Raw genomic sequence first — 23,292 nt, forward strand, 5'->3', positions numbered from 1 at the left:
TAAGAAACGTGGAGCATGGATACACAGGTATGGTAGGCAGACTATGACAAAATAAATTTAAAATAAGAATTCTGGGGGATCCCTGGGGGGCTCAGCGGTTTGGTGCCTGCCTTAGGCCCGGGGTGTGATCCTGGAGACCCGGGATCAAGTCTCACATGGGGCTCCCACCATGGAGCCTGCTTTTCCCTCTGCCTGTGTCTCTGTCTCTGTCTCTCTCTCTCTCTGGGTGTGTGTCTTTCATGAATAAATAAATAAAATCTTAAAAAAAAAATAAAAATAAAAATAAAATAAGAATTCTATATTCAAGGGGAGGGAGATGGGGAGATGAATGAACTAGGTGAAGGGGATGAAGAGGTACAAACTTCCAGCTATAAAATAAATAAGCCATGGGAATGAAAAGTACAGCACAGGGAATATAGTCAGCAATATTGCATAAAATTGGCATGATGACAGATGGTAACTACACTTATTGTGGTGATCACTTTGTAATGTTCATAATTGTCAAATCACTATGTTGTACACCTGACACTAATATAATATTGCATGTCAACTATACTTCAATGGAAAAAATAATTCTATGTCCAAATATATTATAATTTAAATGTGAGAGAGAATAATGATATGTACAGATGGACAAGTACTTAGGAAATCACCAGCAAAAATATTTAAAAGTAATGATTAGAACATATACTTAAAGAAAAATGAATACAGAAGGAAGTAATGCTAGGTAATGAGTACTTATGAATAAAGAAAATAATAACATCTGGTGTCCAGATTAGACATGCAAATATACATATATACATAGTTTCTATAACAATCTGGAATTAAAATGCTACCAAACAGGTGATAAAACTTGGAGACAAGAACATAGCTAAATTTTGTTTCTTGAATGGATGGAAGCTATAAATACTGATTAAACTCAGATTTTGCTAGAAAAAAAAGTTCAGGCACTATTTAAGGAAATCACTAAAATAACTGAAACACTATCAATTTAACAGAGCAGGGAAGAAATTTTTTTTTTTAAAGACAATAGACAATGGAAATAAATTAATTTTAAAAAGCCAGTGATATACTACTTACAAGAAATATTTCTCTCAAACAAAAAGGAAAAACATATACACCGGGTCTTATAAACCAAAAGAAAGACTAATTATCTTACTGTCAGATAAGCTGGAATTTAGAGCTAACAGGGTGAAAATATAATATTTCATATTAATAAAGCTAACAGTACACCAAGAGGGTGAAATATTTATGAGCTTTGTCTCCATCCAACAATACAGACAGAAAAAGGCCAAATGGAATTTCAGATAATTCCAAGTAATGGTGCATTATACTGAGTATATCCTCTGACAAAACAAAACAAAATGGAAATAAAGTGGGTAAAATCTCAATATCATGGACAAAAATTCTTGTTAGAAAAGTGATTCTGTTTTTTAAGAACTTTGCAAACCAATGATTTGATTTGATTTGTTACAGGTGAGAGCCGCGAACCATCGTGGTTTGGACAGGCTGGCCATATGATGTAAAACAGAACCCAGGCATACAAATCCAAACAAGACAGCAAAAATCTAGCTGTTGAAATCACTTACCAACAAAATTAAACTGAAGATTTCTTTTTTTTTTTTTAACTAAGCTCTAAGCCCAACATCGAGCTCGAATTCACTACCATAAATCATGCTCCATTGACTGAGCCAGCCCAGCACCTCTAGAGAAAAATATTTTTAACATAGATTGTATAAGAGTAAAATAAAGTGAAATTAAACAAACAAAACACAAACTGAGAAGATCTGATTCAGCTATCAGTGCTGTGTTTTTCTAATGTGGAACGAGATCCTTTGATTTCAAAATGAGTGTCAAGAAAGCCGGAAGACAACTGAACACTGAAAAAAAAGTCACCATATTTGTGGGATAATCCTGGATAGTAGAAAGTGCCTATGAATCTAGAGTGTTCGTGGTTAAGTCAGAGGATCATTTTACCAGTCTATGAAAGCTGGTATTTTTCCTTGCTAGGATTCTGGGTGAGTCATAGCAGTAAATGTTCAGTCTCACTTTTTTCCTTCATGGGCACCTTTTCCCATACAAGGCTCAAATTTAGAGAACAGTGGGGTCAGGGTGATCAACAGTGTCAAGGCAAAATAAATAAATAAAGGATAAACAAGCCAATTGCCTTTACCAATGGGCAACCATTGTTATCTTGGAGAGAGAGATTAATATCAGAGAAGAGGGGCATAAGCCATGCCTTGGAGAGTTAAAGGAAGCTATTGGGGAGGACATAGAGGCAAATTGCTTGACTAATAATATATTAATTAATTTTCTTGGAAAAGTTAGGCCAAGGAGTGGATAAGGGAATAAGATAATAAGTTATAATGAGGTGAAATAATGTCTTTTGAAAATTATAAAATGACTTGTGTGATTCTGAAGGATGAGAGAGAAAAGGTGACAGATTGGTTTAATTTGGAAATATCTGCAGATGGAAGGAAGCAGTGAAAGTGTAGACTGTCCTAATGACAGCGTGAGGGACATGAGGGAGAACCATGTTATGGGAATCAATAGCAGTGTGGCCGTGGGGATTTTGCTGACTGAGGCTAAGAGAACCTGGCTGGCTGTAGGGGTAAGACAGTAGAGCATCTATGAATACCCAATATTTGTGGGATCAACACCATCACCATGATTATCCCTGATACTGATACTTTGAGGATAATGGACAGATATAGCAGCCTATACGTTGCTGCTGCTGCTGACCTACCTTAATACAACTGAGAGGGGACATGACATAGGCGCATGTGAGTGCATGTGTGAACACACGTACACACTAGAGCGTCAGAGAGAGAGAGGCATTTTGGTTTTCTGAAAGTGGAAGACATGGAAAATGCTCTCCAACACCTCCTTTCTGATTTGGGAAAAATAGCAAAAAAAAAAAAAAAAGATGTATGATTTGCGATGACATAGTGGGTTTTATTTCTGAAAACAGCTGCACTCTAACCTCTATGTATGGAATAAGGATAAGCTAAAGGCAGACAGGCGGACAAAAGGGTTGTGTGGAACTCTGGGAGAAGGAATGCTTGCTTTCTTCTCTCTCTCTCTCTCTCTCTCTCTCTCTCTCTCTCTCGGGAGAGCACAAGCATGAGCACAGGGAGGGGCAGAGAGAGAAGCAGGCTCTCCACTGAGCAGGGAGCTGGACGCAAGGCTTGATCCCAGGACCCTGGGATCATGACCAGAGCTGAAGGCAGATACTTAACTGACTGAGCCAGCCAGGTGCTCCAGAAGGAATGCTTTAATGAAATTATATTGAATGAGTGTTTAAGAAGCCTAATAGTCTAGCCTTGTCACCTCCACTAGTTATGGCAAGTCATTTATCGTCTCAATACTTCAGTTTCCTCACTTGAATTACAAGAGGCTGGTCTGAGTCATGTCCAAGGTCCTTTGAAGCTCATCCTGCTTCCTGCATAACTACTTAATTAATTGTGTGGCTCTGGATTCACTTGGAACTATCACATAACCATTTTAGACTTCAGGTCTCACTCACACACACAAACAACACACCCTTTATTTGGGCTCTGTGCGGCATGGACACCCTGTGAGGATACCGTGTGCATCGGTCCTTTAGCAAGTGGACTTCCTGCCCGGCATCATGCTAAGCACTTTACCTACATTTTTAGCTTTTCATTCTGACAACCACCATGGGAGACCTTTGGAGAATAATATTACCATACCTTTTTTTTAAGTATGGAAAACTAAAGCTCGGGGCAATCCCTCTGTGTAGGGATGATCTGAAATTCAAAACTGGGTCTGCCTGGTTCCAAAAATCCATCTTTTAAGCCACTTGCTATGTTAGTCTGTCCGGTCATAAAATGGGGTGAGATGTAATTCCTTTTGTTGATGTATGTTTCAGTGCTAACTAAAAACAACTCAGTGACCCAGACCTTTTCGTTACTCAGTTGTAAAAGCCTCTGTGGTAGCATATCAGTGAAGGTAAATATAAAATGGGAACCTTCATAGAAACGTTTATCTGATAAGTCAGTTTGAAGTATGTTTTCCAGACACATTCAATAGATAAATGCATCTCTTCCTCTTAAAGTTATTTATTGAAAAATAATGCAATCATTGGAGTAAATGAAAATTGCACCAGATAGGCTCAAATTTATATGGATGTACACCATAAGCAGTTTCATGGAAAATTGCTTCCAAAATTACATCCTTAGATGGGACCCCTAGAAGGGGTCCCAGAAGAACCCCATTAATAATGCTCCTTGAGGCCACATAAATTCATTTAGGATCTTTTGCTTTATGCAATTAGATATAGTAGAAAGCATCCAGCTTCTTAGAGATAGACTTAGTTAAGAAAAATATAGTGGGTTTTTAAAATAATCACTCTAGGCAGATGCTCCTACAACTGAAGGAAGATGTATCTCCAGTGAGAGAATTTGACCCAAATTATTAAAATCATGATTGGAATAGTGATAAGAAAAAGTTAAATAGCAATTTACCACTTACTAATGTGTCCAATTCCATAAACTCGTGTAATCTTTAGAGCAACCCTGAGAGGTGAATGAAACAGCTTTGTCCTTCCCTTTGTAGCAAGGAGGAAATCAAGTCTCAGAGATAGTGATTGATCCGGTCAAGGATAGGGCTAGTACATAGCATAGCTGGGACTTGAACTTTTGCAATTATTAGAGGAAGGGAAATGAGATTTTTAAAATATTTATTGTGGATCAGGGCCTGGGTCAGATTTTTACATGTTATTTCATCCAATGCTTCAAATTATATTCTTAATGGGTTTCTATCATGAGGACAAAGAGAGAAAGAGCACACACGAGAGCAAGTGAGTGCAAGAAGGAAAGCGAGAGAGAGTTGTTCAAGGTCACTCATTTATCTTCTAACAAATATTTATTGAATTGCCATGAAATATTCTTGGTTCACTGGATACAGTGATGAACAAGATGGACAAGTGTGAGTAAATGAAGGGGTCAGAATTTACACCCCGTTCATAAGAACACAAATTTATACCCTGTTCGTGGGCCCACAGAGATGACTACCATCTTCCTTCTGCTTTTCGTACTTAGAAGTATAGCATACCTACCCTGCGAAAGACCACAAATGGGTATTTGCATCTCTGCAGCTACAGAGAAGACCAAATAATGCCCAAATCCTAAACGATGACAAAATAGTGGTGGAGACTGAACTCACTTGCAGGAATCGGGGGAAAGAATCTGAGCCGACTGCCTCGTTTGCTGTCCCTGGCTTGGTGTCTTCCTTCCCTTTGGTGGGAGCACACTTGTACCCTCTTCCCTTCGCACGAGGTACCCTAACATAGTGCCTGATTCCTCCTCAGTTCAAGTGATAGACAAATGCAACCAGATGAGGCAAGAATGCCACTCTCAAGAAAGAGCTGGGCAGAAAGCAATGGCGGTTAGGCTTTGAGCCAGTCTCCTTGAACCTCCTTGATCATGATGTGTCTTTTCCGGTCACAGCCCTCCGAATCTTAAGGTATCATTAGTAACAGAATTCAAGAAACTTCACGGGAAAAAAAGTGTCTTGTATATTTCTGCCTCATTGACTCTCCATCTCATTTCCAATCTCATCTGAAAACATATCTTTTTCTCTCCTGACCGCATCTGCTAATTGCCCTCTCCCACGGCTATTATTTAACTGAAATATATGTGATCACTTTAACAAGGGTATTTAACTTCATGGGGTTGTTGAGATGCTGTTTTTAATAGTTTTAGGTTGAAATGTAAGTGGCTGAGGTTCTTAACCAGGAAGGGTCCTTATGAAAGCCTCATCAATCTTTTATCTAGAAGCCCTCCCTAGTCTTTTAAACCCATGCCCCTGAGAAGATTGGTTGAGCTTTATATTTATAGCTTATATTATGAAAACAAAATTAGTTTAGTTCCCAAATATGCATTTTTAATACGAAAGCTTTCTAAACTGTAGTTTTCCTATACTGTCCCCCGCCCCGGAACAGTCCATTATGACCTCCTCCCTGCTTAGTTTCAAATCTTGGTTTTAACCACTTTGTAACAATGTGCACCTTGACATGCTATTTATTTATTTATTTATTTATTTATTTATTTATTTATTTATTTTTAATTTTTTTATTTTTATTTATTTATGATAGTCACAGAGAGAGAGAGAGGGAGAGAGAGAGGCAGAGACATAGGCAGAGGGAGAAGCAGGCTCCATGCACCGGGAGCCCGACGTGGGATTTGATCCCGGGTCTCCAGGATGGCGCCCTGGGCCAAAGGCAGGCGCTAAACCGCTGCACCACCCAGGGATCCCCCTTGACATGCTATTTAAATAGTATGTCTCAATTTTCTCATCTTCAAAATGGGAATTATATACTTATTTTGAGGCTTCTATAAGAATTAAGTGAAATTCTGTCTAGAAAACTCTTTTTACAATGAAAGAGTTACGTTAGTTCTTATGGAGTGGAGAAGCACATATGATTCTCAGCAGTAATTATAGTAATTACAGTACAATGCAAATTCCATGAGCAACGAGTCATTGTCTACTTAATGCTATATATTCCTCACACCTAGAATTATGCTGGGCACATAATGAGCAATCAACCTCTCTGTGAGTGAGTACCTTTCACCACCACAGAGTTGCTTACAACTTAGAAAGTGCTTGCAAATCTATGATACCATAAAATTCCCTCAACAGTATTCTACACAAATATGGCAAAGCATTTCAACCGGACATACAAAGGAGGGGTAGTTCACTATAATTCTGCTGCTCTGGGGTACTGCCTAAAGATCCACGCTACAGTGGATCACCCTCGACGTCCTTCTTCTTCTCACTACTCACAAACAGTGAGTGACCACATCCTAACAGTTCTGTCTCCCAGTTTTTTCTTAAAATATCACTGTTGCCATTGACACTAGTCAAACGGTTGGTATTTATCTGGGTGGCTGCAGCAAGTTCTGTTTAATAGCCTTCCAGATGCCACTCCACTCACTCACTTGCTCATTTCTGATATTCATGGGGCATCTACACCCAGGAAGGCACTCTGTTAGGTCCCCAGGAGAAGAGGTAAACCGGATATGACCCTTGCACTTACGCACCCTCTTTAATTCTAGTGGATCAGTAGGTGGACCTCTTGCTAGTGTCTACTGATCGGCCCCCTTGACGTGACATTCACGATCCTTCACTCAGTTACCTCTTCAAACTCCTTCATTGCCTTAACAATCTATAAAGCTGACATGGATCTTGACACATGACCCCCAAAGCCATAATCAGACTTTTGTTTTTTTTTTTTAATTCCAAGAACAAACCTCGCTTTTCCATGCTCCTGAACTTGGTGTTTTCTCTCTCTGAAATGTTCTGCTCAAACCACTCTTGCCACTTCTCAATCAGAAGTAACTGCAATGGAAATAGCTATGCTATGAGTGATCTCTCTCCTAGAAGCATAGTGCTAAGTACCATTTGTGGGTGTACATATATATACCCACACACATAATTACCTCTTGTGTAATTCTTAAAAGACCATTTTACTTATGAGAAAATTGAAATGGAAAATGGGAAGTTAATTAACTCACCCAAGGGCACAAAGATAGCCAGTGGCAGAGTATCATTCCAAACCTGGTTTGACTTTAAAGCCCATGTTCTTAACTGCTCTGCTTTATGACAAGTGAGCTTCTAATCGTCCTCCAAGACCTAGTCCAAGGGCATTTAATCTCTGAAATCTCTCCTGACTTATCTAGGCAAAGACAGCAGCCCTGTCCCTTACATTTACTTTACACACATCTCTATGGTGGTATCCTTTGCATTTACCTTATATAAACATTTGCCCTCATTATCTGTTTAGAAACCTATCTCTGCTTCTTTGAAGTCATTGGTTTACTTATTCATTCTCGTATTCCTTCAGTTTAGCATCATAGCTACTCAATAACAGGTGCTCATTAAGTGGGTGATGAATGACTGACTGACTGAGCAGCACTTCCTGTTAAGAGCAGCGTCAATATGAGAGAAATAAGTGAGTTAGGTAGGTGGCAGTAGCTGATGAAGTCTTGAAGGCTCTGCTCACCAGGTCATCATGCAGGAGGAGTTTGACCTGACTGGAGAGAAAACCCAATCAAACATTGCTTGAAATAGTGGAGACAAAACATAAAAACAAAAACAAAATCCAGCTTGCTGCGCTTTACATTTTTCATCTAGTGGTTTTGGCATTGCACTGACGCTCAGAGCTACAGGTCAGGGCTAAGTTCACCTGGGCTTAATTGGAAAGTACATAGGTTTGTTTTGGGAATGCTCTAGGGAGCAGCTGACCAAGAGACCTCTGCTATCAACTTGAAATATAGCTATATGAGGATTTTTCAAAAAATAAAAATTTACTGTGTTTTTTTTAGCAACATGCCTTCCATTTTTCTTGGCTATGTTTGGGATCTTTTTAGTTTAAAACAGAATGAAGACAACATGCACCAATTTGATCTAAACACTGTTAGAAGTGATGTGGAAAATATGTAGCCCAACAGCAGTAGATTGATTACACTAATGGCCCCAATTCTTCACCCTTCAAATCTATACCCTTTAGTCCAATCGCTTTGCAGTGCCTCCCACTCTGATTCTGAACCAAACTGTGTGACTGGGCAGGTGTTCAACTTTCCTGGTTTGCTCTGGAATGTCTTGGTTTTAGTATTGAAGATCTCACATTGGGAGAGGCTCCTCAGGCGGAGGGACATCCCTCAGTCAGAAACACCAGGATGGTTGACACCCTATTGGCCAGTGGGATGTGGCATAACAGAGACTAAGAAAGAACTTGCTAAGTGGGCTTGTCTTCTCTTTTGTGGTACTTCATCACCATGAAAAAAGAATAGCCTTCAGGAGAATGAGAAACACCCCGGGGGAGGGAAGCCAAATCATTTAGTTTCCCCAACCCTGGACAGCCTAAATCTGCCACCAGCCTAAGAACTCTTAGGCCCTGTGAATAAACACAAAGATATGTTAGATATGAATCCAGGCTACAGAGACACTTAAATATGCAAATATAAGCAGAATTATAAGTAGCACATGATTTTTGCCTTTGCATACCTGAAGAATATCATTAGGGGAGCAGATTCATTTTTTTCTGTGCTAGCTGGGTGAAATTATGACCAGTGTAGAGACTCTATGTGAAGATAAATGTAGACGAACTTAGATTTCTTCATGAGGAAGAATTTTTTAACAATCGCAGCTCTTCGAAGCTGTCCACAGTTGGCTTCTTGAGGCAGTAAAGAGCTGTCCTGCAGTTGGGATGTTGGTGCTGATGCTGGAAAGAGGGCTGACGTGCTGAACATGAAACCAAACTCTGGGCTCTGCACATATCTCATGCTCATAAAGTTGGTCCTGGCTGGGAGTAAACTACTCCAGACAGAGAAATTGGTATCTACAAAAACATGGATACATGAAGAGGCTTGATGTGTTTGGGGTCTTACTAGATTATGGCATATGCACATGGATATGATGCATAAATGGGTTTGTAGGTGGAGATGGAGACGGGCAACAAAGCAGAAGTGATAGTATGGTGGGTTTGTACCATGTTAATCCTGCTATCTAAGTACTGATTTTCCAAGGATCCCTTTCCCTGGGTAATTGAGGGTTACTATGGGCCACCAGAGTCATTTTATACAACATGTGAAAGGAGGAAGTGAAGTGGTAACCACATCCTGTTTGGACATGGAAGGTCTATGTAGGATACCAGGGGCTGTTGCAGATCAAACAGTGTTGCTTATCTCCCAGTCTCCACTGAGGCACAGGTCAAGGGCTGGCTCGCAATTCCTCCGGCTCCCATTAGATTTCCTTAAGCTTTTCTAGCTTCCCATGATGAAGGGTACCAGCTTCTCCTGCTTCTCCTGCAGAAGACCCACATACTCCATTAGATTTGGAGGGCTGGAGGCATTAAAAGTGCAACACAGGTTCCATTTCATCCTTATAGGTTCCAGTTTGTCTTTGTAGGATCCAGGTTATCCTTGGTCTCCCTCTCTTCATGTCTATTTTTCCTTTTTGACTGCCTGCCATGCACACATCACTTCAGACCTAAATACCTACCAAAGAATCCACCTTACGCAGACTGTACAACCAGCACCCAGAACCATATAAGGTCAACTTCCTATAATAAGTCCCTAGAGCCAAGTCACTCTTAGTGGTTCAGCTTCTCTGGTCAAATTCTGATTGGTACTGATAGACCCTAGAAGATAAATTGTATATGACCTTTAAGGAGGTAGCCCACATGGGATTAAAAGACTGGGTTATGAAGTCAGACATAACTTTAGCTTGTAAATCCCCTTCCTTCCTGCCATTCTGTGAATTGTTTACCCTTAGCTTGTGGTATAGGAAACCTCCAAGATGACTCCCCATGACCTTCAACTCCCGGTATGTATTCCCTGTGTAGTCCCCTCTCATAGTATATCAGGGTTGGGGAGTATGATTAATAGAATACTGCACAAGTGATGGTGTGTTACTTCTGAGTAAAGGTCATAAGGACACTGAAGTTTCTGTCTCTCCCTCTCTTGGTTTATTTGCTCTGAAGGAAACCAGATGCCATGTTTCAAGGATACCTAGTTGTTACAGCTATGTGACTGAATTTCTGAGTCAATCCTCCAGCCCCAGTCGAGCCTTTAGATGACTTCACTCTGCCTTGTACTTATACATTGTACTTTAATACTTCATTGTAAACTCATGAGAGACTCACAGCCTGAACCACCCACCTAAGATGCTTTCAGATTCCTGACACTCAGAAACCATTTGAGATAATATTCGTTGCTTTAAGCTTCTAAATTTGGGAGTAATTTGGTATGTAGTAATAAACAACCAATATCTGGTATAATAAATAACAATTTCCTAGAAAGTAAAATGGGGGGAACTATAATACCCACCTTATTGGGTTGTTGTCAAGATTAAGGGCACACCTGTATAGAAAGCATTGATTGCTGTGTTGGGCATGTGGTAAATGCATAAATGAATGCTGTTCCTGCTGCCCCTGCTATTAGTGTTATTGCTGTTTTTGTCATGTCTTCCAAACTTGGTGTTCCACGGTCCCTTCACTCCAGGCTACAGGGGTAGGTATAAGCTTCATTGTGGAGATGATACATGTATTGGATCTTAAAATCTACCCTCTTATAAATTTATGGTGTCTGCCACTTGAAAATCACTGGGAGTGTGGTAGAGGTGGGCATGGAGAAGAACAGCTCCATACTTGGACTGTGTTAGGGTTGGTCTTCCTGGTGCAGGGAGAGCACACCCTTAACCCAAAGGAAGAGTCTTAACTTGAATTCAGAAAGCAGCTGACAACACCAGCTCACGTAGGTCCACCAGTGGCCCAAGGGCTAGAGAATATTAAAGATTGGGTATTAAAATCTGATGCCTGCCTCTTTGGGAAATTAACTTAGTTGGTGATAGAGAGTTATTGGAAAGTTGCAAGAAGCATGGGCACCTTCCCAGGACTTGATGGTGCAAACAAATTGAATGGCATTTAACATATCTAATTGTTAATGAAATGGAGTATTAATTGTGGGGTGTTAATTCCTTCCCTTCAGCAGTAGTTGCTTGCTTTGACTGGAAGTATTTGCATCAGAATAATAAAACATTGGGGCTTAAAGAGGTTTTCTAGATGAATGCATCCTGTACTTTTACAAATGTGGTAACAGGATGGAGAAAACTACAGGTATATAGATAAAAATAGTGCTGAATCTCTATCTTATTCTTTCCTGAAGGGGTTCTGGGCTGAGAGCTAACTTGCATTGAATAAATTATTTATTTTCTCTAAACCTCAGTTTCCTCATCTATAAAACAAGAATAACATGTATTTTGTTATAGGTATTATGAGGATTCAAAAAATGCTTGGCCCATAGAATGTCCCACATAAAATGTAGTTCTAACATTCTTTGTTTTATATGTAGATTTCTCAATGTTATGGTCTTTATACCAAGCAGAAAAAGATATATGGATATTGTTGAGGCTGTTCATGCAAATAATGAGCTTTATCTAAAAATAGTTGCTTGCATTTTTTCAATGAATCAAGTAAAATTGCAAGATTTCAAAGATCACATTTTTACAAGCATCACTTTCCAGCTCTGCAATCCCTGAGGGTCAGGCCACGGCGATTACTTTCTCCAGGTTAGCTTACAATAATAGAAGAGAGGTTCAGAGGTTCCTTAGGAGGAGAATGGTATCTATCAACAGAGATCAAAGGCCACCTCTACCATTTTTAATAACATGACCAGAATGTTATTCTAAGTACTTGATCCTCAACGATATGAGAATTAATCTCCTTTGGTTTTCTGAGTCCCACCATGTTTACCTTACTCTTTGGTTTGAAGTCTTCTTCCTCAAGAGCTGGGGAATTTTCATCCTACAAATGTTCCACCATTCATATTCTTTTTCTCTGGGAAATAACATTGGCCTAGTCAGATTATTATGACTAGGGGCATCTAATATGAAGGGAAAGGAATTTAAGAGAAAGGAAGAAGAACATGAAATAAGATAGATGATGTTTCAGAGAGGTAACAGAAGCAAGAGCTGAGAGCTGAATCATGGGCAAAATTTAAGTCACTGGAAGGATTAGTGAGAAGTCTGGATCTGGTACAAAGAAACCAAGTCCCCAAACTGGGAAGCAGTCAAGCAAGAAATTACAAGATAGTGCTTGGGAATATGGTCAGTTCATGTAATGGTGCAAAGCAGGATCCACCATGACTGTCTTATATCCATTGTGTTTAGCTTCTCATTTGGGGAAAAGGATTCAAACCGACTTTGTTGAAGACTCAATAAATTATATATATATATATATATCAATACATGATCACAATATATTTATCAGACTATTCTGCAATAGGCATTACTCTTTCCATTATCCAGTTGAGAAAATTAAAGCTTAAATTACTTGATTCCTCACAGTTCCATAATTAGTGAACACAGGAGCCAGAACTTGAATGTTGGATCTATACCTGCATAAGTACAAAGTCTGGATTCTCTCTACTATCAAGATTAGCTTAGAGTACTATTAGAATTACAGATAGAAATCAAGTAGCTCTAGTTAGATATCTTTGTGAAGTGGCAGTGGAGGTGACTGAGATGAGAACTAGGATGGTCAGCTTATACGAGGGTAACAAGTCTATTTTTAGATGGAAAATGGCAGCATTTCACTTCTTTGTGTATTCCTCTAATATCATGATGGACAGAGACTCTCTACCATTACTTTGAGTCTTAAGACAGCATATATGAAATGAAGGCTCAGAGTTCATGCAAGATATTTATCTCTTGGAAAGAATGGACTACAACCATTTGAGTTGAATCCAGTATACTTATGTTCAAAAATTCTTCCCTTGGAGGCAGGGAAGTGATAAACGGTGCTTAGAAAGATTTTAAACCAAAATTGTATCAAGACAGTTTAACTTCTCAGTGGGAAAGTATGAAAGGATATTTGGATAGTTTTAAAAGACCTGTTTAAATCCTGGTTCTGCTTTTAACCAATGATGTGGTTTGGGGCCCTGTCTCATTTCTCTGTGCTTACTCATTCTCTCCCTAAAAGTTAAAACAAGGGCTCCTGGGTGACAGAGTTAGTTGAGCATCTGAGTCTTGGTTTTGGCTCAAGTCATGGTATCAGGGTTGCAAGACTGAGCCCCCTGTCAGGCTCTATACTCAGCACAGAGTCTGCCTGAGATTCTCTCTCCCTCTGCCTCTCTCCACTAATGCTCTCTCTCTAAAATAAATAAATAAATATTTGAAAGGTGGAATATAACTGCCCCAATTAATATTATAGATTTGCTGTGAAGAAATATAATGAGAGATGTGTGAAATGATCTTATAAATTTACTGTGCCCATGTTGAGGTTGACACTTTTCCCTAGACACCAAAGGCCAAGGTCCCCATTTGCCTGGTACTAGAGGATGCCCAGAGAAATGGAAATTAGTACTTACACTCTTTATCTAGAAACAAAAGGACACAGTGCCGCCCCATGAGAACGGTGAACTGAAAGTCAAGGTGTCTGGGCTACTTCTCACCTCTTGGAGTCATTAACAATGTGACCTGGGAAATTATTCCTTCCCCTGTCTGAGACTTCTTTTCCTCACTTGTTAAATGGAGAAGATAATCTAAAATCTACAAGACTGGTTTTCAACCTTGGCTGCAAATTAGGCTCTCCCCGGGTACTTGTAAAAGACTAATGCCCAGGAGGCACCCAAGATTAATTAAGCCAGGATCCCTGAGATATAATACAGGCATCATTATTTTTGAAATTCCCCAGATGATTCCAACACACAACCATGTTTGAGAATCATTGATCATCTTAATGGTTTTAAGGTCAGAGCCCTTCAATGTCTAATATTCTAGTGTTTTGAGAGAACTTCTGGTTACCTCCTGTTTGGTTCATCTTCAATTCCTTGGTAGAGTTAGGTAATGTCATCGAGAATTACACATACCAGTTATATTAATTTCCTAGGGCTGCCGTTATGAAGTACCACAAACAAGGTGGTTTAAACAACAGAAATGTATTGTCTTACTAATCTGGAGGCTGGAAGTGTGAGGTTATGGTGTCAGGAGGGTTGGTTTCTTCCGAGGGCTTTGAGGGCGAATTGGCTCCCTGCCACTCTCCCTTGGTTCTGGTAGCTTCCTGGCAATCTGGAATCCCTGGGCTTGTAGAAGCTTCATCCCAATCTCTGTCTTCATCTTCCAATGCATTCTTCTTGTGTGTATATCTTTGTCCAACTTTCCTTTTTATGAGGATGCCAATTATATTAGATCAAGGACCCACTCTACTCCAGCATGACCACATCTTAACTAACAATCTCTACAGTGACTATTTATGAAAAAGTTCACAAACTTAGGTACTGAGGTTTGAAAAATCAGCATGTGGATTTTAGGGGGATGCAATTCAATTTATAAAACCAGTACCTGGATTTCAGCAATTGCAAAGGGCGTGAATCATGGCAGGTGACCTCTTAAAACTTCCATATTTGATTCCAAAGGAGGACTCATTCTCATGCTGAACACAGCACATGCTTACACTCTCCCTGAGCTCTAACCCCACCCTTGCCACGTTCTTAGAATTCTATACTTCTTGACTGTACCTTCCTGTCTCTTCCGGTGATCCCTCTTTGGCAAGAGGGAGACCCTGGCCCCTTTCTTTGCCAGTTTACGGATTTTCCTTTAAGTATCACAACCCCCTGCCAACCACCTCTAGTTATTAAAATGCAGCTCAGGACGTCTCACTCTGGCTGTTACATTATCATTCCTCGTTAGAGACTCCTCCAGGGCCTGAGACATCCCTGCACTGACTTTATAATTACAAAGTCAATTTCTAAACAGACATTTGCAAATAAGTCAATTTAAATACTGAGATTTGCAAACAATAATTAAGCAGTAGCTTCTTTTTAAATATCTCTATATATAATTAATGCCTGTGGGCTTTTCATTTTACCTTGCAACCGGGTAGTTTGCAATTGTTTGTTGAGCTAAAGGGTTCTCTGAAAGCAAATCAAAGCACTGGGGAGATTTGGGAAGCAATTGAAGAAAGGTTTTTTCCTCTTCCTCCTTCACCCTTGCTTTACCTGATTGGCTGTACTTTTCATCAGTTGGGATTATGATAGGGGAGGGAGGCTGGAGAAGAATCATTTTCTACAGTAAAAATAGCAACAACAATACAGGATTCTGGTCTGGTGACAGACTAGCTAACATGGCTTCTTAAGATATGCAATCAGGGAGTCTCCATGCTGGAAGCCTCAGCCACTGCTGATTTCAGCACCACCCAAACAGAGAGAGAGCTCTCAAGGGCTCAGCTTTGACAGTGCTTCTCCCTCGTTTATAAAATCCACAATGAGGAGGGCCTGGCTGGCTTAGTCAGTACAGCATCCAACTTTTTATTTCAGCTCAGGTTATGATCTCAGTGTCATAATCTCAGGGTTGTGAGATCCAGCCCCATGTTGGGCTCCATGCTCAGAGAGGAGTCTCTTTCTGCTCCTCCCCACCTCTTGTGTGCCTTCTCTAAAATGAATGAATGAACAAACGAATGAACAAACGAATGAATGGATGGATGGATGGATGAATGAATGAATGAATGAATGAATAAATAAATAAATAAATAAATAAATAAATAAATAAATAAATGATTTTTGAGCTCTTTAAAAAAGATCTACACTGAATTCCTATTACCTGCAGGATAAAGTTCTGATGCTGCCATTAATGGTCCTTCACAATCTGGCCTTATTCTCTCTTATAACAAGTTTTTATTGTTGTTGTTGTTGTTTAAGCCTACTAGATGCTAAGGAAGATACTAAGTACCAAGGGCATGCTGGTACCAACTGATGTCTAATAGGGATAGAAACCCTGAAGAAGTAAATACATGGATGATGAATGTTACGAAAGAGGAAATAGGAGTAAATTCAGGTTGGTCTGTAGACTTACAAATGTCACTTTAAAAAAGCAGTATTTTAGCTGAAATCTCAAGGATGAGCAGGTTTTAACAAGGTGAAGATTAAGGGGGAGGTTTTTCCAGGCAGAAGAATCCCTGTTAGAACTCAAAGATGAGTGAAAAAAACAGGGCTGAGGAGTAGCTAAAGTGGAGAGGGTAGGACATAAGGTAAAGATCTAGACAGAGAAGCATGGAGTCTTGAAAGCATTGTAGGGCCAGGTTAAGAAGTTTGAACTCTGTCCTAAGGACAATAGGGAGCCATGGAAGGGTTTCAGGAAGTGATGTTACCAGTTTGGCTTATGCTGCCCCAGCTGTGCCCTCAAGCCCTACCAGACAATGTCTCTCAGATAGGTGGATAATCCAGAAACTCTTGAGTCTGTTTTCCCAAGCTCTCCTCCAGTAAGGAGCCTCTCCCCAATATTCTCAACCCCACTAAATACCTCAACCTCAAAATCTGATTCAGAAGGCACAGACTCTTTAAAACATCTTTAATCCCACTACCATTGCCTTATAAGAATAGATTACCTTCTAATCAGTGCTTCTAAAACATTTTGTTCAACTCTCTAGTTCAACTTATACCATGCATATATTTATCTATGCATATAATAATGCAACTATATAAATGTATGTCATACATGCAACTCTCTAGTTCAACAGTTTTTATACTAATGCATATTAATAGTAAAAGCTTTCATTGTTTTCAAGTTAGTGTATATATCTCTACAAAATGTTAGCAAATAGTAAACACAAATAGCTTATTATAATCACCATCAATTTTACCACTGTCATAAGCACTTTTCAAAGAGAGTCCCCACAGGTACTGTGGCAGAGGCTGAGATGTTTTGCCTTCGGAGTGTCCTCAAGCACAGCCATAATTCTCCTTAGTCTGTTGGCAACTCATTCAGTTTATGGGACAAGAGCTTCTGTATAGCTGTCCCTCTGGAGGAGTGTGACTCACAGAGGTTAGCATTGCCCAGAAGAGAGGTAGAGACTCAACACTCCAGAGTTCATGAGGGGTCAGAGTCATTGATTGCTCTTATCAAGGTGCTGATAGTCTCAGCTTAAAATATAGGAAGGGGAATCCCACTGACCCCTAGGACCTTGTTTCAGTCTGTCTCTGAATAAATGTCTCTTTACCCATGTCCATTCTTATTAGTAGGCAAGTACAGTTCAGGCTCAGGATCTGGGCCCTAGAAAAGTCAGCACCACGCTACCTGTGTAAAGACAGCCTGGGGAAATTAAGGGTATGACTAGCTGAGGGACCTCCATTTTCTCCTTGAGTCATCTTATTTTTTTGATCCAAACCAGTCAGTGTCAGGGATAAGTGACCTTCAGTGTGGGCTGCAAATCTCTGAATTCAGATACCTAACAGATTATGAGTGACCCCTGTAGTCCTTTAAAGTAAGTATTTTGTTCCCTTTGGTGATGTATTCCAGAGGCTTTGGAATTAACTTCTTATGATTTTTTTCTTAGGAGACCCATCATCTCTGGAAGGGCATTAAGTGCTGATGGGAAAGGGTAATAGATACAGATTACAGATACACAGTTCCCTAAAATCCTCAACGCTCCAATGTAGGAGTAAATCATCAATGATCTTCCCTAATTCTGACCCTGATGCCCATTCATTTCAGCTGTTGGCTCATATTCTAGATGCAACGGTCTGGGATAGTCAGATACTGGTTCTGATTAAGATTACTATAAAGTTCATTTAAAAAAATATTTTATTTATTATTTTGAGAGAGACAGCACAATTAGGCAGAGCAGCATCCAGAGCACAAGAGAGAAGCAGGTTCCCTGATAAGCAGAGAATTTGATGTAGGGCTCTATCTCAGGACCCTCGGATCATGACCTGAGCCAAAGGCAGACACTTAATTGACTGAGCCACCCAGGCACCCCTCAAGTTCACTTTTTATAAAATGGGTAAATGGTAAATAAATGAACAAAAAGCTACTAATCTTACTTCCTACTATGTCCAATTAACTAAGAATCTTTTCAAGTAGGTACAGGCCTGGGAACTTTTTATATCTCCTAATGTGATTCATTTTAGAAGCACTCGTCCAGATTGCCATTCATTGAAAGCCATTTTTATTCTGATTCAATTGCCTGTGTCACGTAAAGTACCCAAAGTGGGGATCCAACGCAGACAGAAACAGACGACCGATGGACTAGAGATCTAACTTTGGTGACCTCCTATGTTGGTCAGCCATCAAGAGACTCAAAGGAGTGCTCAAGGTGATGAGCATGAGCAGCATTTCTGTTTCCCACCAGGTCTTGGCAGCTTTGAATCAGCCCTCCCTCATCTGATAGGCACATGTATCTGCAGGAATCCCACAGGAGTAGTTTTCTGGTCCTTCTCCGCCTACTCATCTCTTCCTTCTTGGTTACTCTTTCTGTCTTCCTTTTCGGTTTCCTTTCTTTGCTTCTGCAGAGCCTAAGAGCACCAGAATGAGGATACAAATGTTGTGTGTGGTCACTGTATGCCATTGGAAGAGTCGCTTCATTTCTTGTGCCTCCTTTTCCCTCCATATTTAGTTGATTGGATTCAATCTCTGTTTCTATACTAATTATACTGTGATCTTTTATTTATTTTTTATTTTCTATTCTTTTTCCTTCTCCTTTGCTACCTCCTTCAGTATAAATTTTTAAAAGTTGAATTTTGAATAAATGGAGGATAATTTAAGTTCATTTTGTACCTGGCTTTGGTCCAACTTCTAAGGTTCTCAACTAAGCAGAAAGTTGTGGTACAGAAAAGTCAACACTTAACAGCTAAAGGGAGGTGTTCTGTTTCACTCCCTTTACTGGGATTTCACATCCTTTGCCTTTCCTATGAAGTGTGGATGTCCATTTTTTCCCACCTTCAAATCTCTCTTGCCCTTCCTCATGCAGTCAGGTCTGTCTTACACCATGGATATCTTCTGATCAACCAAACCCTCCTTGAATACTTTTCTTTGAGGGCCAACTATACCATTTACATCTGAACCTTAACACATCACATTTAAGTATAGTTTCACACCCCTTTGTTTGGTGTGGTATGTCTGAGCCTGTGAACATTATTTATAAGATGCCGGAGGATAGACATTTCATTCTTTTCTTCTGTTTTCACTCCTCAGGGTGTCAAGCTCAAAGTAAAGCATGCAATGTGCACTTAAGATAGAATTTGAGAATATTGCAACTTTTCCAACTTAAAAATAATCTCTTTCAATTCCCACAATTTACACACACACACAAAAACTGTTAGGAAAAAATGACTCTAAGAGTCATCTTTAATGGCTGAACCTGACTAAAAGCTAGGTCTCCTCAATCCACTTCACTTTTTATATATCTTGCTGTTTGATTTATTTCTCCAATACCTAAGCATGCTCCTGATCCCCAAAAGTATTGGTCACTTAACCCATTGTACTTCCACTTCTGTACAGCTTCATAGAGATATATTTCATCAAGACAAACTCCTGATGCCCTTCTCCAAGTCACTTTTAAATTACTGTATGAATTAGTCCATATAGATGTCTCCTTTGTGAAGGAGGCATTGATAGTTTAAGAGAAGGGGCTTTCAGCTTAGTATCTGATGATCTGCCCTCAGTTCTCTGTGCCTTAGTAACGCTATGAGCACAGGCTTACTACTTCACGCCTCTACACTTATATTTCCTCATTCATAAAACAGAGTATAAATACCTCATTTAACAAAATACTGTAATGTTTGGATAAGGTTTGCCCTTTGTTAACTGTGATGAGCTCCTGAAAAATTAAATATGGGTTTTCACTATAATTGTAAACAATAATAAAGTAGAAAAATATTAGCAGCAGTTATGGTAGCAGCACCCTCATTTTGTGTCATGAGACTTCACTTGGCGGGTGAGAAGCCATCATCAATATTGGCGACAATTGCATATACCTCCTCTCTTCTCCTTATGTGTGTGTAAGGCCCATAACTTAAAACACTTGCTGCTATTCAGCACAAAAACAAATAGCAAAGCAACTCTGGCTGTGATGTATTTCAACAGCATAACTTAGGCTTGCCACCATTCTGTTAAATTATGAATATCTATCACCTGATGGAGTCAATGCTTTTATTTGGAATGGGGAAGGAGGGAGGCAAAGAAAAAAACACAAGAAGATGTGGTTGCTATAGCGATTGACAACGGGTATCCTTCGAACAGGGCTTAGGGATGCTGATGCAGCTAAAACAAATGTTTGTGTTTGGCCACGGTGGAGACGGTGACGGATTATGGAGCCTTGGCCTTGAGCCTTGATGTAATCCAATTCTAAATAAATCATAAATCTAAGTGCAGACTGGTAAGGCAAAAGGAATACCAATGCCGGCCAAGGAGTAGCGAGCGGGCAGTGGTGGCCAGGATTGATTCTGGGGTGTGAAGCGGGGAGCGCTGACAGGAGGAGGGCCATGACCAGCCTGCAGGGATGTACCTCCTTCTCTTCTGGCCTCGCCAGCCTCCACTGGAGCTGCCAGACCTCAGTGGTGCGAATGAGAGATCACTGCTGAATTAGCCACAAGGCCACGCATCCTGCTGCCGCCTAAATTTTCTTGGATGAAGGGATTTTTCATCATAAAAGGTGCTGAATTGCTAACATTTGGGCTAGTTTCACGTATCCCTCACTTGGAAGAACCCAGAAGTTAGCTGAGAGTTTCTCACTGGCCGCAAGTCTGCTGGGGTGTGAGAAGGTACTATAGTTTAAGCTCTTGGATACGGAATAATCCTATACCCGTGTGAGGGGGTAACAGGAACAAAGACGACTGTTAATGCAGAATTCTGACATTCTTCCTCATTTTCTGTTTTTGAAGAGAAAGAGACAATGAATGAATGGTGGACTGGAGAACCAAAATGTTGATTTTACATATGCTGGAAAGGGCAAGGCTGCTCTGGGGAGGAAAAGAAGAATCTAGAAGAGTGTGAGCAGGGATTAAGAATCACATAAGCCATGGTGGACTGGGTGAGTATGAAAGAATTTTAGCAAGTTTGTACAGAGTAGGGGGCATTTAACAATTGTTGGAAAAGTTAAAGAATTGAGTTTCAAGAAATTTTTATTGTGTTTTAAGAATGAACTCCTTGTTTGAAGAATCACAAGAGACTATAAAATAAGATGAAAATTTCTTGGATGGCAGACCAGAGTTCCTTACAAATGCAACATATTGTACTAAAATGGAGTAGCTAAACATTATTCAGCTTCATTCTGGAAGATACATCTGGGGTTTGGGATAAAAAGTACGATATTCTGATTCAACTCCTTTAAAAAACCATCACCCTGCAACTGAGCCCAGAGGGTATTTTCTTCAAGGCTGCCAAATTAATGGGCCTGTGGCACACAGGATAGATGTTGATCCAACACGAGCAACAGTGGTCCTAGGAATGCCTCCTCATTGCTGGAAAGACATCATGGACCCCACTTTGAAGTCAGAATTATGGTACTTAGGCAATATAGTTGGGCAAATAAACACAGATGTTCACTGAACTGAGTAAATCTAAGGGAGATTATTGTGAAGCAGTGTACACAAAGACAGGATTCGATTGCAAGAGATTATTGAGGTAGAAATGCCTATGAGGGATAATAGGGAACAAGCAGGAGAAGGCAGGGAGAACCTTCAGTTTGGGATGCAGGTCTGACTCCAGGGAAGGAAGACAGGAAGGAAGGAGAATTGGGTAAGAACATCCTCAGTCTGTATTTGTTTAAAAAGGCTTCAAGATGGGTCAAAATCACCCATCAGAGGAGTGCTGCAACCCACAAAAATGAGCTGGCAATTGTACCTTCATTGGGTTTAGTTATTGGCTGGGAGCGTCCCATAAGAAGTATGGTGTCAAGGGTGACAGATCCGTGGGTCAATAACTGGGGCCATCTGTCAACTAGGCTCCTCACAATGGGAGCCATGCATTTCCATGGATACCACAGTGAATTTTAGACTGGATATATTTACTATTTTAACCTGGCTCCTATGGAGATTCAGTATCTTAAAGAGTTATAGACCATTCTCAAAAGGGACAGGTGATCAGTGGTAAGCATAATGGACTAATTCAAGGCTTTGTCCTAGGTCAGATTTTTAAGACAAGATTCTGAGGAGTAAGATCCAGCTCTGTGGTATTCTATCAAGCACACTTTGGAACGGATATTACAGGCTACAGTATGATAGCATCTTGTGAATTTGGAATCTGCAAATCAGAAATACCACCATAGAAAATATCAATGTCTCTCTTTATGCATAATATTTAACACCATGTGACTCATTCAAATTAAAAACAATTTATCAATAATTCCATAATTTCAAAGTGGGGTCTGTGTGTTACAAACTGTGTATTTGATAGGGCTACAAAGCAGTTCATGACTTCAGCTGTTAAACAGAAAGACCTGATGCCCTGTGTCAGGATTAATCTTCAATTATTTAATATTTTTAAAGTTATGATCCTTATACAAAGACATGCATGCATCTTCAAGAAACGTGATGATGTGCAATGATAACTATAATGGCAATGTAAGGAGAAAAAGTAAGTACATGAAACATTGAGCTGTGGATAAAACTTGCAGTGAACCAAGAGATTGAGGAAGGAGGAGAAATATTGGCAATTAAGTAGGTCTACAGGGTCCAGGATTAGGATTTATTTATGCACTCTATGCAATCTATTTTGGCGTGGGCTGCCTGACTGAATCTCCTAGAAAAAGTAAAGAGAGACTGCGATGTTTGTGTCTAGTTGATAGCTGCACATGGGCAGGAAAGGGACTTATGAGTTGCATACTCTTCCAGAATGGAGAGACTTTTGCAGCTGATAATTGGGCAGCAGGTGGTAGAAGGTGGCTTGGAGGATCAGAAACTCCTAGACCAGGTCACTGCAATAGCAATTTATAGCCCATAGTTATAAACTACTTCAGATTTCACTACCTATATGAAATGTCTGAATTTTTGCTGT

At 39.9% G+C, this 23,292-nt stretch overlaps 1 long non-coding RNA gene across 1 annotated transcript in view; it reads left to right on the forward strand.

Moving 5' to 3' along the window:
- LOC140641949 (uncharacterized) overlaps positions 1–23,292 on the forward strand; it is a 78,431-nt gene that overhangs the window by 958 nt on the left and 54,181 nt on the right. The window contains exon 2 of the long non-coding RNA XR_012038543.1: positions 21,180–21,328. This is a non-coding gene — a long non-coding RNA (uncharacterized lncRNA). The remainder of the gene's footprint in view (positions 1–21,179; positions 21,329–23,292) is intronic.

Source organism: Canis lupus, chromosome 10 (assembly GCF_048164855.1).
Source record: "Canis lupus baileyi chromosome 10, mCanLup2.hap1, whole genome shotgun sequence".
In the NCBI taxonomy this organism is placed as follows: domain Eukaryota; kingdom Metazoa; phylum Chordata; class Mammalia; order Carnivora; family Canidae; genus Canis; species Canis lupus.